This window comes from Pteropus medius, unplaced genomic scaffold (genome assembly GCF_902729225.1).
Source record: "Pteropus medius unplaced genomic scaffold, Ma_sr-lr_union100, whole genome shotgun sequence".
NCBI classification, from domain to species: domain Eukaryota; kingdom Metazoa; phylum Chordata; class Mammalia; order Chiroptera; family Pteropodidae; genus Pteropus; species Pteropus medius.
This window is the reverse complement of record NW_024349141.1, coordinates 1,943,084-1,955,779: the sequence shown is the minus strand read 5'-3', so window position 1 is coordinate 1,955,779 and position 12,696 is coordinate 1,943,084. Positions and strand designations below refer to the sequence as shown.

Sequence of the window (12,696 nt, the reverse complement as noted above, 5' to 3'; positions counted from 1 at the left end):
AAAAATTCATTTTGTTCTTACTCTTCTTCCTTCATTGTTCCTAGCTTTTAATGTGAGAAAAGAGCACAGACTCTAGCTTAGGCGGCTCACCTCATGATTAAGAAGGAACATGATATAACCACACTTAGTTCAGTACAGTGTTTGAGACATTTCATTATCAGTTGGTCACGAGTTTGTGGTCCTTTACCTTTGGAGAGCTTTAAGAAAAATTTTAAAAGGACTAGGCTACTTTTCAAAATTGTTGGAGGAATTCAAGGGCGGTTACAGAGCGAAGGTAGGGGAGATCTGGAAAAGAGGAAAGAAACCTACCATAAAGATGAGTATATATCACTGATCGTGTCAGGAGTAGGCAGGAGTATTATTTTTGGAGCAAAAGCCTGCTTTTGGTTCTTCTCTCTTTAGATTTATGTCTAATCATTTATTTTTAAACATTAAAAATGACATATGTCTATCAAGTTTTGGAACAAATATATTTAAAAATGATTATTCTCTGTCTGATTGTATCATGTGGGTTTAGAATATGCTAAATCTGAGGAAAATTAGCACGGTGCCTTTGAAATGTCTCTGCGGGAATAGAAGCGGTGCACATTTAACCATGCTGAAACGACAGAGGGAAAATAGATGTGTTCTGAATTCTTTCTAGATTACTGCCATGGTCTTCATGTCTCATGGCCGGTTTTTCTAAGTAAAGTGCAGTTTCAGTTTTTAACATGTTTCCCAAAAGAGAAAATAGCAGGTGATCTAATGTGCTTTTCAAAAGTGTTCTATGACATAGGTTAAAGAGTCTCTAATCTTTTCTCAATAGCTGGATTGTTTGTATGGGGGTGGGGCAGGGGAAAGGAGTTCTTTAACTTGAGAAACAAGTGGCTTATTGAATTGAACTTTTTAGTGTGTCTACTCCCCACTCTTCACCTCCAATAAGATGATTGTTAAAGAAGGAATCATAGTGATGAATAGCTCTTAGTGGCTGTTTATTGTTCATTTATATTTCCTATTTATGATTAAGGTTAAGGAAAATTACTTTGTAATGAATCCAGAAACAAGAGAACCTTCCTACAAGGAATTATGTAATTTATACTGTTACTCCATTTTCTGCCTTGTTCCTGATGGACCTAAGGCGATGTTGCTAGAATAATTTTGTCTTGGTTTGAAAAAACTTTCCTGTGTTTAGTTTCAGTGGATGGATTATCTAATTGGTGTTCAAAACTGTAAAGATTCCAAGTGATATTATTACGGTTTCGATTTTTAGTGATCCGTGAAGTAAAAGGTCCCTACGTAACACAGTACAGTATAGGCAGTAACTGAATCACCGTGGTCTGCTTTATTAGGCCCTTCTGGGGAGTTCAAAATGCTTCATCACTGACCCCATGGACCATAAATGTCTCCCTTTGCCTGTTCTGGACCTTAATGTTCATTGCTTATTAGAAGCCTTTAATTTTGGTGTGATGGACACAATTATATCATAATGGTTCCTATGGAATTATTAAAGTCAATTTGTTCTTAGAAACTTCTTAAAAGGTCGATTTATTGAATTGATGGGCTGTAAAGCTATTTCCGTTTATTACGGGAATTACCTTTTTTGGTAGGCATTTGTGCCCACGATGGTTGTAGTAATACCCTTCGTTACCCAGTGGAGTTCTGTTAAAAGTCTTGAAATTAGGCCGTTTATTCTCAAGGACACTGTCTCCACGGTTGTACCTGTTTCTTGAAGGTGGCATCTAATGTTGGGGAGACTACCAGCACGTGAGTCTGAGAAAAACTAAGGGTCTGCTATAGCCACAGTACCTAAAGATATTAGCTCCCAGTTTCAGAGCCTCCTACCTCTTACTTCCTCTTCCATCCACAAAATTGGCATGTTGGCCAACTTCTCTTATTTTCCCCGTGTAATAGTGATATATTCACATGGTTCAGACTTACTTTCAGCTCTTTGGCCAACTTCTCTTATTTTCCCAGTGTAATAGTGATATATTCACGTGGTTCAGACTTACATTCAGCTCCGGGTGTTCTGTACGGAGCAGTGTCAGTATCAAAGCAGAGAGTCACATTTCATTCCCATAACAACTGTATTTATAATCAGTACTTTAAACTGCATAAATCAAAGTTCATAGAATTACGGATGGAACTAAATGTATTGAGATAGTTATCAAAATATTAAAATTTGTGATTTGCAATAAATGAACATTTTATTAATATTACATAGTAAGATCTAATAGCAAGTCTAACAACTATTGTAGTATTGAAGTTGTCACGAGTGCACGTGACATTTATTTAATGGTCATATGTCTTGAGCACTGGTATGTCTGGTTTCTTATAATACAAAGATAATTAACAGATACTCTGTCCTTACAGAACCTCATAGTAATTGGAGAGACCAAAGCGTAAATGGCTAACTTTAAATATAATATTATATTGCTACAGTTGTTAAGCATAAAATGTTACTGGATCCATGAAGAGGACAAAAATAATGCCATAACCCCCCTTCAAGAGACCTCTTGGTGTGTTTGTTTTCAACCTTTTATATAGATGTTTTTTATTTCTTTTCATGACCTATATTTCTGAATTTACATGCAAGTAAGTATTTATATTTAGAAATTTTATTTGAAAAGGGCAGAGATTTCAGAAATCATAAGTGTATAGATTTTGGCAATTAAAGTTTTTTCCGCAGGTATTGATAGCATATTACTTTGGATATACTTTGTTTCAAAGGATTTGGTGTTAATTTTAGGCTTCTATTTTGTACAAATGTATATGTTTATATTTTTACTAAAATAATAATAAATCTATTACATGTTAACACAAGTTTATCACAAAAACATTTAGTGAGAGGAGTGGCATTATATTACATTTTTGCAAATCTCTTTAATGTTTGGTATAGAGAAAAGCAGCTAGATTCTCATCTATTCTGCACCCAGTCTGTTGCGTTATGCTATTTTTTTTAATTGAGTTAACATTGGCTATTAAAATTATATAAGTTTCAAGTGTACAACATCTGTAATTCAATATCTTTATACCCTAAAGTGTGCTCACCACTAAAAGTCTAGTTTCTATCTGTCACCATGTAATTGATCCCCTTTACTTTAGGCTTCTATTTTAAGTGAGATGAGGTTAAGATAGTGCTTAAAAAATAGTCCCTGAATATTGGGGAGTGAATTTTGGGCAGGGAGTAAGTTTCCACAGCTGGCATGTGCTGCCTTGTTGCGATCATGCACAGCAAGTTATTTAGGATTTCGCTTTGAGCTGCTCTTTCCTGGTACCATAGGGGTCAGCTTGGCCAGTGGATTTTCTTTTGTCTTATTGACTTCTGAGGGGTGGTGTCCACCTCAGTTTGAAGAGCTCACAGGGCTGCACCTGAGCTCAGCAGGGTGGACCGGTTACCCAGTCTTTCGTGGGCAGTGGAAGTCCGATGGTGGCTGCCCTGTCCCCATCTCACACCTGCACTGGGCGAAGCCTGAGCACTGATTGTTTTCCTATTAATTTAGAAAGCCCTTATCCCCTAACATTGCTGGATTTGCTGCTGGGCGGTGGACCATTAGGGTTTGTTGGCTTCTTCCCTGCACCCTTCTTCTTGTTCCCTCCTCAAGTACAAGGTACATGTCAGAGCCATCTTGTCTTCACAGCTATCCTAAGAACCTATTTATTATGAACTTGCAGTTGAATGAAAAGTGTCTTAGTCCAGTAATTTGTATTAAAATCATAATTGATGACTAAACTCAGAACAGATGCTATTTTACTGAAAACATCAATATTCAGTTTATTTCACCTTTCACAGAATTATCATGGAGTACAGAATTGCTGCTGGTATGTTACTGACTCTCATGGATAAATATATATATATATATATATATTTTTATTTAGGCGAGGCAACCTTTGGTTGACCTCACAGATTGCAATTACCTTGTCAGCTTACAATCCCTTATTTTTTTTATTTTTTACACCTACAGCACCTGGTCTCTAGGTAGTCTCCCATCCAAGTACTGACCAGGTCTGACCCTGCTTAGCTTCCGAGATCAGACAGGATCGGGCTTGTTCAGGGTAACGTGGCCGTAGACAAAAAAATATTATTTTATAAGGTCATGAATATATACTTTCATTACATGTATAAGTGATGAAGTGCTACAGCAGAACCCTTATCGCTACTTCCTTTGCCATTGGTTTGACAGCTTCACAGAAGCAACTTCTTAGTCTCAGAATTCCTTCCATTTCTAAAATTCTTTGGCCTCTCTGATTTTTTCTTTTGTAATTTTTTTCCTGAAATTTAATTATTCACATCATGATTTTATTATTTTATCTAGGTAGATATGTCTGAATAAGTCATTCATCTCTGCCATAAGTAAGTATAGTGATTGATTTGTTAAGTCTTTGTATATCAGTAAGATAAAGTATATGTAAAATCTGATCTTTTGATGTTGTTTATTACCAAAGTAATTCTTGGTTGAGATGAATGATAAATCAGCACCTCTTTTCCCCTCTTATTATGTTCAGATGAGACATGGTCCTCAGTTTAAAACAACAGCAATGCAATGAGTTGTTGCCATGTTGCCGAATTATTTATGAAACAGGAAGACATATGATGTAATTTTTATTATTCAATTTTACTTTTCTATATATCTTTATATATAATTAATCCTGAGCTATATGGTATGAAGCCTTGAGGATAGTTTTGGGAAGCCAGAAACCACCATTTCTCACAGCAGGACAAACAAAGTCAGCATTTACCTAGGATACTTAGAATATCTTGTTTCTTAGATTTGTAATTCAGGCTTGCTCCCATAGAGGCTGGGAAATTATTTCCTAGTGTAAAGATTGAGACACGTTGTTCCAGCCTTTAACAGTCACTGAGTAACTTGAGGAACTAAAATGATCCTATTATGTAGATAATTTGCTTGAGGCAGAGATTGGGAAGTCATCTATAACAGTTTCAGGTGCCCAAGACTGCTATATTTATAATAAATTTATCTGTAATTCTTATTCAATAATTATTCTATAAACTAAAAGTCTTTGTGCTAGTTGGAACATTGTTTAAGATAGTCTCTTGTTCAGAAGTAATTATTTATTAATGAAGTTATTCTTATCTCTTCTCACTTTTTGTTAACGATTTGCAGAGCTTTAAGAGAAGAGGAAAGCAGAAAGGTACATATGCATCTTCATGAATAATAAGTGGGATCCTGATTTTATAGAGGCTGGAATCCCTCAGTTATTGGAGCTCATCTCCTGGGTTTGCTGTGACCTCAGAGAACAGGTTTTTTTTTGGGGGGCAGGGGACGGTGAAAGGGTCTGTAGTTTTACAGTTGCTGTAGCATCACCGAAGGGGGCTGTGGCAAGCACCCACTTCCTCAACACACAAGTCTTTATGGCTTCACTTTGCCCTGTGACATTTCTCTCAGTTCTTGGCCCCTTCCAACCAATGAATTCAGGAATTTGGGTTCAAATATCAAGTGTGATATTACATTTTCCTGAACCTTTTTTTTTTTCCTATGAAACGTTTTTTTTTTCCCTTCTCCCAGCCCACAGCTTACCATTTATTTGTTAAATAGAAAACTGAAAGAGAGGATTTCAGGGTGGCACAAGAAATATAGGCAAGTGGAGGAAAGGCCTCTGAGAACAAGTGGTCGTGAGTATTGGAATCATCACAAGAGTTGTCTCTCCTGGTTCTACCCATCCCTTCCCCAGATCCCCTTTTAATCCTTCATCCTGACTCTACGCAGTTTGGTAGGGCTATTCATCGCAGTGATCAGGATAGGTGTGGGCTAACTTACCTAGCCTGCTCTTTTTCACATGGATGTCACCCAGGCTTGTCAGAGTACCTAGCCATGTTGGTTTCAGGACTGGTCGCTTGTCCCAAGCAAGACTAAGGAGTGTCTTCCTTTAGGTTGCCAGGTGGACCCCTCATCAATAGAGTTTCTCTTCTTTTTGATGTGTTTCTCCTCTGAAGGAGAGCGTATTGCAGTTTGGGCCTTGCGAGGGCAACTTGTTGGACTGAAAATTAGAAAGAGAATTGGAGACATGAGGATACCTCAGTAGCCCCTGGAACTAGCTGAACCTGAAGCCTCAGGCCTTATACTTTCCAATCATTTAAGTCATTTAATTCTTTCTTTCTCTTCTTTATTCATTTAGATTTATGTCCCTTTCAATCAAAAGATACCCAAGGAATATACTGGGATGAGGGACCCAAAAAGTTGCTGATTAAAAAAAAAAGAAGCTTATCAGCACAATTAAGAAAATGAACTACTATTATTATTTTAAAAATCTATTGTTATCAGCCTTAACCTGTGATTGACAGGAGTTCATGTACACTCTTTTGGGTGCTGTCTACTTGTCTTCACTGTGGACTCTCTACCCTGCTACTTTCCTTTGAGCTGAAATTATGGAGATTAATTCCAGGTTTGGCTAGGTTGTAAAAAAGAAACTTCAGATTATCTGCCCTGTATTTCTTACTGCCATACAGAAATAAACATCTTTTGATTATTTAATTATAGCACAACTGATGTTTTCCCATGGCATGTTGAAGTTGTTTACACCAGATATCTTGTTGGGGTAAACTGATTTCCACGGAGGAGGTGACATCCCTGAAAGTGGATAGCGATGCAGTTTTGGTCTGTCTGCTCAATGCTGAAGACTCACTGTTGTGTTTAATTTGCCCAAGTGCCTCAAGACTATATGAACACAGAAGATGATTTTGGATAAATGCTTTTATCTAAATCCTTTATTTTTCACTACTTTCCCCAGTTTTTCTCCCTTCCCCCATTTTACTTTTTTTTCATCAGAATAAAATTTATTATGACTAATTAGTATGGACTTGTATTTGGGGTATCTTTACTTTTTAAAAAAGAATGTGTTAGATTTACTATTATTTTTAAAATTCTCCTTGTCTTTATTTTCCTGTTGCCATCTGTTCATTTAAATTTTCTCAGACGGTTTATGGTTTCAGTTTTCTCTCCATACATTTCCTGGCATTTGGCTCTCCTTTTCTGACACAATAGGTCAGGCTTTCAAAAATCTGGCCCCTATGTAATTTGACTTTTTCCATAGTCAACATACCGCCTATGCCTTTCGTCTCTTAGGTCTTTGAACAGATGTTAACTGTTTAAATATTTTGTTGTTTGGGTGTAAGGAAAATTGAAATGTAAGACGTCAGTGATAGCATGCTTTGCTTATACCAGAGCAGATTGCTGCCTGCAAGTTGAATATGCAAAAGTATTTAAAACATGGAGTGTTCCCCTTGTGCATTTTAACCATAATATACAGGTTGTGCACTCTAAAAAGTGAGTTAAATTCATCAGGTTATAAGGAAGATTTTTGTGGCATCTGGAGTGTATCTAAAAACTGGTATTTTTATTTTTTGAATTGGTGTGTAACAATGAGTGGGACCTTACCTGGTGATGGACTCAGGATTTCCTATGGGGATGAGAAATGAATTGGCTGTGTTTTAATACTCTAATTTCTGGTCGATGTTGTGTTAATCGATGGTATTTGGACTCACTGGTCATAATATAAATGGCTGAAATAAATGAATAGTAAGTTGTTGATGTTGCAAAGTCAACTAGAAATGTGTCATCACTCCTAGCAGTAGTAGTGGTTTGAGTAGTATCAGTGACCAACATTCATTGTGTACCTAATATATTCCTGACACCGTGCCAAGTGTCTCATTCAGTCCTTCAGCTTGTATGTTAATCCCTATGATGATCCCATTTTACAGATGAGGGAACTGAGGCTGAGAATGGTTAATTAGCTTTTCTAGGTTACACAACTAATAAGTAGCGGAGCTGAGATTTCAGCCTTGGTGGTCTGAGTCCATTGCTCACCATTTATCCTCTGAATTACATTTGTTTGTGAGGTGGGCCTTAAGAGCACAGGCTGAGGAGGTGAAGAAGACTTACCATTCACTAAATCTTTGTTTCGTTTTTTTTTTCATCTGTAAAAAGTAAATGGGAACAATATCTACATTCGAAGTGTTGAGAAGTTAAATGACAAGTACAGATGCGGGGCTTGTGAGTAAATATGAACTATCGTTATAATTAAGGCTATTGTTTAGTGTTATACTGTAGAATTTTATATATTTTTATGTGTGCGCCAACCCCTGCCCCGCCCCCCTGCCCATGATGAAGAGGCTTCTGGATAGTAAAAGTTCATTGTGGCTTTGAGTGTAATCATTTCTTTGGGTGGATAATGCATCATCACCTCTGTCTTACATGATATATTAAAAAACTGAACAGCAGCAGATTTCCCCTTAACTTTATTCAAATTTCGTCCTTGGCCCTTTCCCCTCCAGCCAAAATCAGGAGAAATTTGTAGCGCAGGCCCTCAAGTTGAAAGCGGGCATTAATATTAGCAAATTCCCTTTAATAATCATCACATTAAATTCGATGACCAGAGGGGATGTCCCCAAAGCTTATAACTGAAAATAATGTCCCTGGGAGACAAGGGAGCTTTTCCTAAATGTTAACCATTGAGCAAGATTAAAGAGACTGATGACCTGGGAGGCCGATGGTCAGTGTTATAAATCTGATTGGCCACACTCAGGTGACTAGCGTCAGGTTTCTCGAGCATCTGTGGCCCTTTAATCTTAACTGCAGAAATAGGTAAGAAGACTTTAGAAACCTGTCTTGGAGCAAGGGTTATTAATGCTTTTTCTCTTACTGACTCAAAACAAAAGAGGAAGTACTAAATAATGGCTCTGACTCTTGGGGTTATCGAAGAGGAGTCAATAAACCCAGCAGCCAGGAGAGCTGATAGTTGCCAGTACAAGAGCCTGACAGGGCAGAATTTGGTTCCTTGGGACAATTGAAGCTGTGTAGCTGCTTAGGAAGGACCAGTGTCCGCATAGCTTTTGTGTGGAAGATGAACATTTCGGCGGGAGTCAGAGGGGAGCATGGGAGTTGCTCCTTCACGCCTCTTGACCACATCTTTGGACACTTGGGTGCATGGTTCCCTCTGCTCTCTTCTTTTCATGGTTGAATCTTCTCTCTCCAGATCACAAGTAAATATTGATTCTTCAGGGCAACTCCTTCAGAGCATTCTTAGCTTAGCTATCACCTCAGTTGTGTTCTCGCTCTGAACTTGTTTATCGTTTCCGTCTCTTCTGCTTGACACCAACGTGAACATTTTATTTCTCCACTGTTTACTCTGGTTTAACACAGGGCCCGGTGGCACATATCAAGCACTCAAAACTCTGTAGAGAATGAACGTCAATGATTGGTTTATTCTGTATGTTTTTATGTAACCATTGTTTTGTCTCAGGAGAAGGGCGTTTTTGGACCCAACTTTATATGTGTGGAAATAAGAAATCAAGTGAAGGCCTGTAGGAGAAGGTAGAAAGCATGTCCCTAATTGATCAGGTTCTTAAAGGCCAGGGATCACATGCGCGTTCCATCCCAGGGACTAAGATGACTCTCGTTGATTCTCTGAGTTTAGTTTACATTTTGTTTGTGAAATGCAGAGACGATGTTTCCCCCAAAGATGAAATGATGCAGATTTCATCGATGCTGAAATTTTCTTCACATTTTCACATTTCTGAAATCAAGATGTAATTTTCATTTCATAATGTTTGGAAACTGTTGTTGGGTTTTTGTTTTCGTTTTTCTTTCCACGTTTGAACATCACTGAAATTGGGATGAGTCTTATAATTAATGGTGTCTCAACTTCATGAAAATAAAGTAGTTATGGGAAATGTATCAGTGTTTAGTAATAAATGTTTGTCTCCTATCTTTCTCCTCTATAACAATGAGGGAAAAAACGGTATAAACATCGCTATGAGAAATGTACCTTTTTGTGGAAGGAGAAGCACAGGTCTGCGAGGCTGGGTTCTTTTAGTTCTAGTGTTATTAACTAGTAGTCATTTTGCCTATGTCTGCTCTCCTTTGTCAATCAAAGTTTTTGGTTTTTTGGATTGGCAAATAGGTTTCTTCTCTAGTACTGTTGATTGCCAGTGGCTCCTTGGAGCTCTGTGTTCAGAGTTGTCAAGGCAAGCCCTGGGTCTGTAGTCAAGTGTCGTAATCTTTAATGCTGACTGCTGTGAGTGTGGTGTGGAGAAGGGGTCTAAAGGAGTGCCTTATATTTCTGCACCTGGCTTCCCTGGTCTTTGGCTCTAATTTTCAATGTGGGAATGGAAGGGAAGGGGAGGGAAAGAGTGGAGGAGCTGGGAGTGAGGAGGAAGGATGGCGAAGAAGGAGGGAGGGAGGGAGAGAGAGGGAGGAAGGAGGAGGGAGGGAGGGAGGAGGAAGGAGGAAGGGGAGAGGACCAGGATGGTAAGGGGAAGGAGGGAAGAAGATAAGAAGGTAGGAGAAAGGAAGAAAGAAAAAAGAAGAGAAAGGAAAAACAACAGGCTTTATAGAATTTTTCTTCCCAGCATAAAATAAAAGAAGGAAGGGATTTGAGAGTGTCTACTGAATCCAAGCGTATCATAGTTCTGTCGGGACAGTATAGTCATATACTTTTCTCTTTCTTCTTAAAATATTTGTCTACATTCTAACAGATAATTGCTTGAATTATTTCTTAATAGAAATAAACTTTCACCATGAAGACTCATCCTGCCCAGCGTAGCACAGGGCCTTTACAGAGTTTATCGGCTGTGATATAGGAAAGAAATGCTTGGGATGATTGTGGAAATTAATGGACACAACTGTAACTGTAGATCCAGCTCGGCATTTTAGATGCTTTTGCCCCTCCCCCCGTGTAAGTTCCTACCAAAATACTGTATGTGGACAAATAGTTAATTATTTTGGTAGGTTAAGAAAGGTTCTTTTGGATGTTGAAAATAATATCAGGCATGAAATTACTTCTTTAGGGTAATGCTGGTCAGAACTCTTTGCTGCTTATTTCTCTTCCTCTGAGACTTGTGTACAAAACATTTCCCGGAAAGGAATAAAAAATTTTCAGTCACTTTAGTTTTAAAAAGCCTGTTCTTCACTACCTTCCTAAAGCATTCAAAGTGTTGTTATTGCTGTTTTTTTTTTAACCTCTGTATGATTGTGAATGTTTTCATTTTTACCTTTTAATTGAAAGGATTCCCTCAACAAAGGTTTTTTTTTTTTTAAAAAAAAATTGTAAATGTTTTTATTTAATAGTTGCCTCAAAAATAGCTAGTCCGATAGCTTAAGAGTGGGATGCAAGGGCTTCAGTAGTGAATTAAATAATCTGCTTTTATGGCTGAGTAGCAACTAGAGAATGAAATGGTCAGTGGAACAAGCGAAAAGCATGTTGAGTGTTTGGGTGCCTCATCATTGCTAGAACTTAGGTCTGGAAACTTAAACCCTCTGTGTCTCAGGTTCTCATCTGTAATGGGGCTAACAGTGGCACTGCAGTGAGCATTACATAATCTATGTGCAGTGCTTAGCCCTGTGGTTGGCAAATTCTAATTGTCTAATAAATATTGTTGCGATTATGTAAACAAGTTTGTGTGTGTGTGGGGGGGCAAATTATTAGTTTTAAATTTACTCGATGCCTTTTTTCACAGATCCAGTTTTATAGAAGGTGGTAGGGTTTCCGAGTATGTTGAAGACAGCTCACGTGCTGCTGCAGCATCAATTTAAAAAGTAAAAACAAGAAACCACATGGTTAAAGAAATCTCCTGAGCCCTGGTAGAGGATAAAGAGTTTTTCTAAGAAAGGCAGTAGGTGTAGAGACTGGTGGAGATTCTTAGGGATGCTTCTCGGCCTCCTTGCTGCTTTGGAGGTTACTCGTTTCGCATCTGTCCAGGTTGCCTCCAAAGCTTAATAGTTACAGATACAGACCACTGTGAGGCTGTCACACAGCTCCTACTCCTGTCTCTCAGGATTGGTGTTCCAAGCTGAATGAAGAAAGAAACGTTTTCCTGAGGTGATAGTAGTGGACAAAGGAGAGAGTGACCTGGGGTGCGGACGTGGCTTCGCACAGTTCCTTTAAGGAAGGAGAAAGGTAGAAGGAAGCAGAGATGTGTTAAAAGCTTCGTTTGCAGTGTTCTTCTGGTGGAGCCCCTGACCCAGCACTGCCAGTTTCAGCGTCCCTCTGGGAAGTGGCTTCCTGGCAAGGTAAAAAGTATGTAACCAGCTGCTTCTACACAACAAATGCACTGGCAGCTCAGAGGAGTGCTTGTGAGGTGGGAAATGACTTCTGGCTGCTTAATTTAGCTTTAAAAGCACACATATCTTCATGATTACTCCCCTGTGGTCTGTACCTAGAAGATATATGGGTGTGTTGTGTGTGCGTATGTGTGTTTATACACCCATACACCCTCCAGATACAGACCACTGTTGGGATGAAAGTTTACATATATCTATCTATCTATCTATCTATCTATCTATCTATCTATCTATCTATCTATATATATTTATCTCTCTCTATATATATCTATATGTATATATATATCTATATCTCTATATATAGATATATATATATCTATATGCATGTATGTATGTACTTTTTTTTACACACAGAGAAGGAGAAGGGGGTGATGGAGGGAAGGAAGGGGAGAGGAATGATTCTACCAGTAACCATGTCAGATGCAAGCAACAGAAATTCAAGTTGGTTTCAGCAGAAAAGGAAAATAATACAGTTTGTGCTGTCCTCAGTTTTGGTTTGGTCCAGCAGCCCAAGACTGTGGTCAAGGATGCTGTTTATTTGTCTCTGGGCTCTGCCACCCACAGTGTCAGCAGTATCCTAATGCTGGCTTCCCATCGTAGTGGCCATGTCATGTTGCTGTGCAGAGCAAGGGAGGTGGGA

General features: G+C 38.4%; 1 protein-coding gene and 1 pseudogene across 4 annotated transcripts in view; one reads left to right on the top strand and one right to left on the bottom strand.

Annotated features, from left to right (window-relative positions):
- Positions 1-12,696, top strand: part of PTPRG (protein tyrosine phosphatase receptor type G) — a 631,793-nt gene that overhangs the window by 180,507 nt on the left and 438,590 nt on the right. The window lies entirely within an intron of this gene.
- On the bottom strand, positions 3,933-4,049 carry LOC120617006 (uncharacterized; annotated as a pseudogene).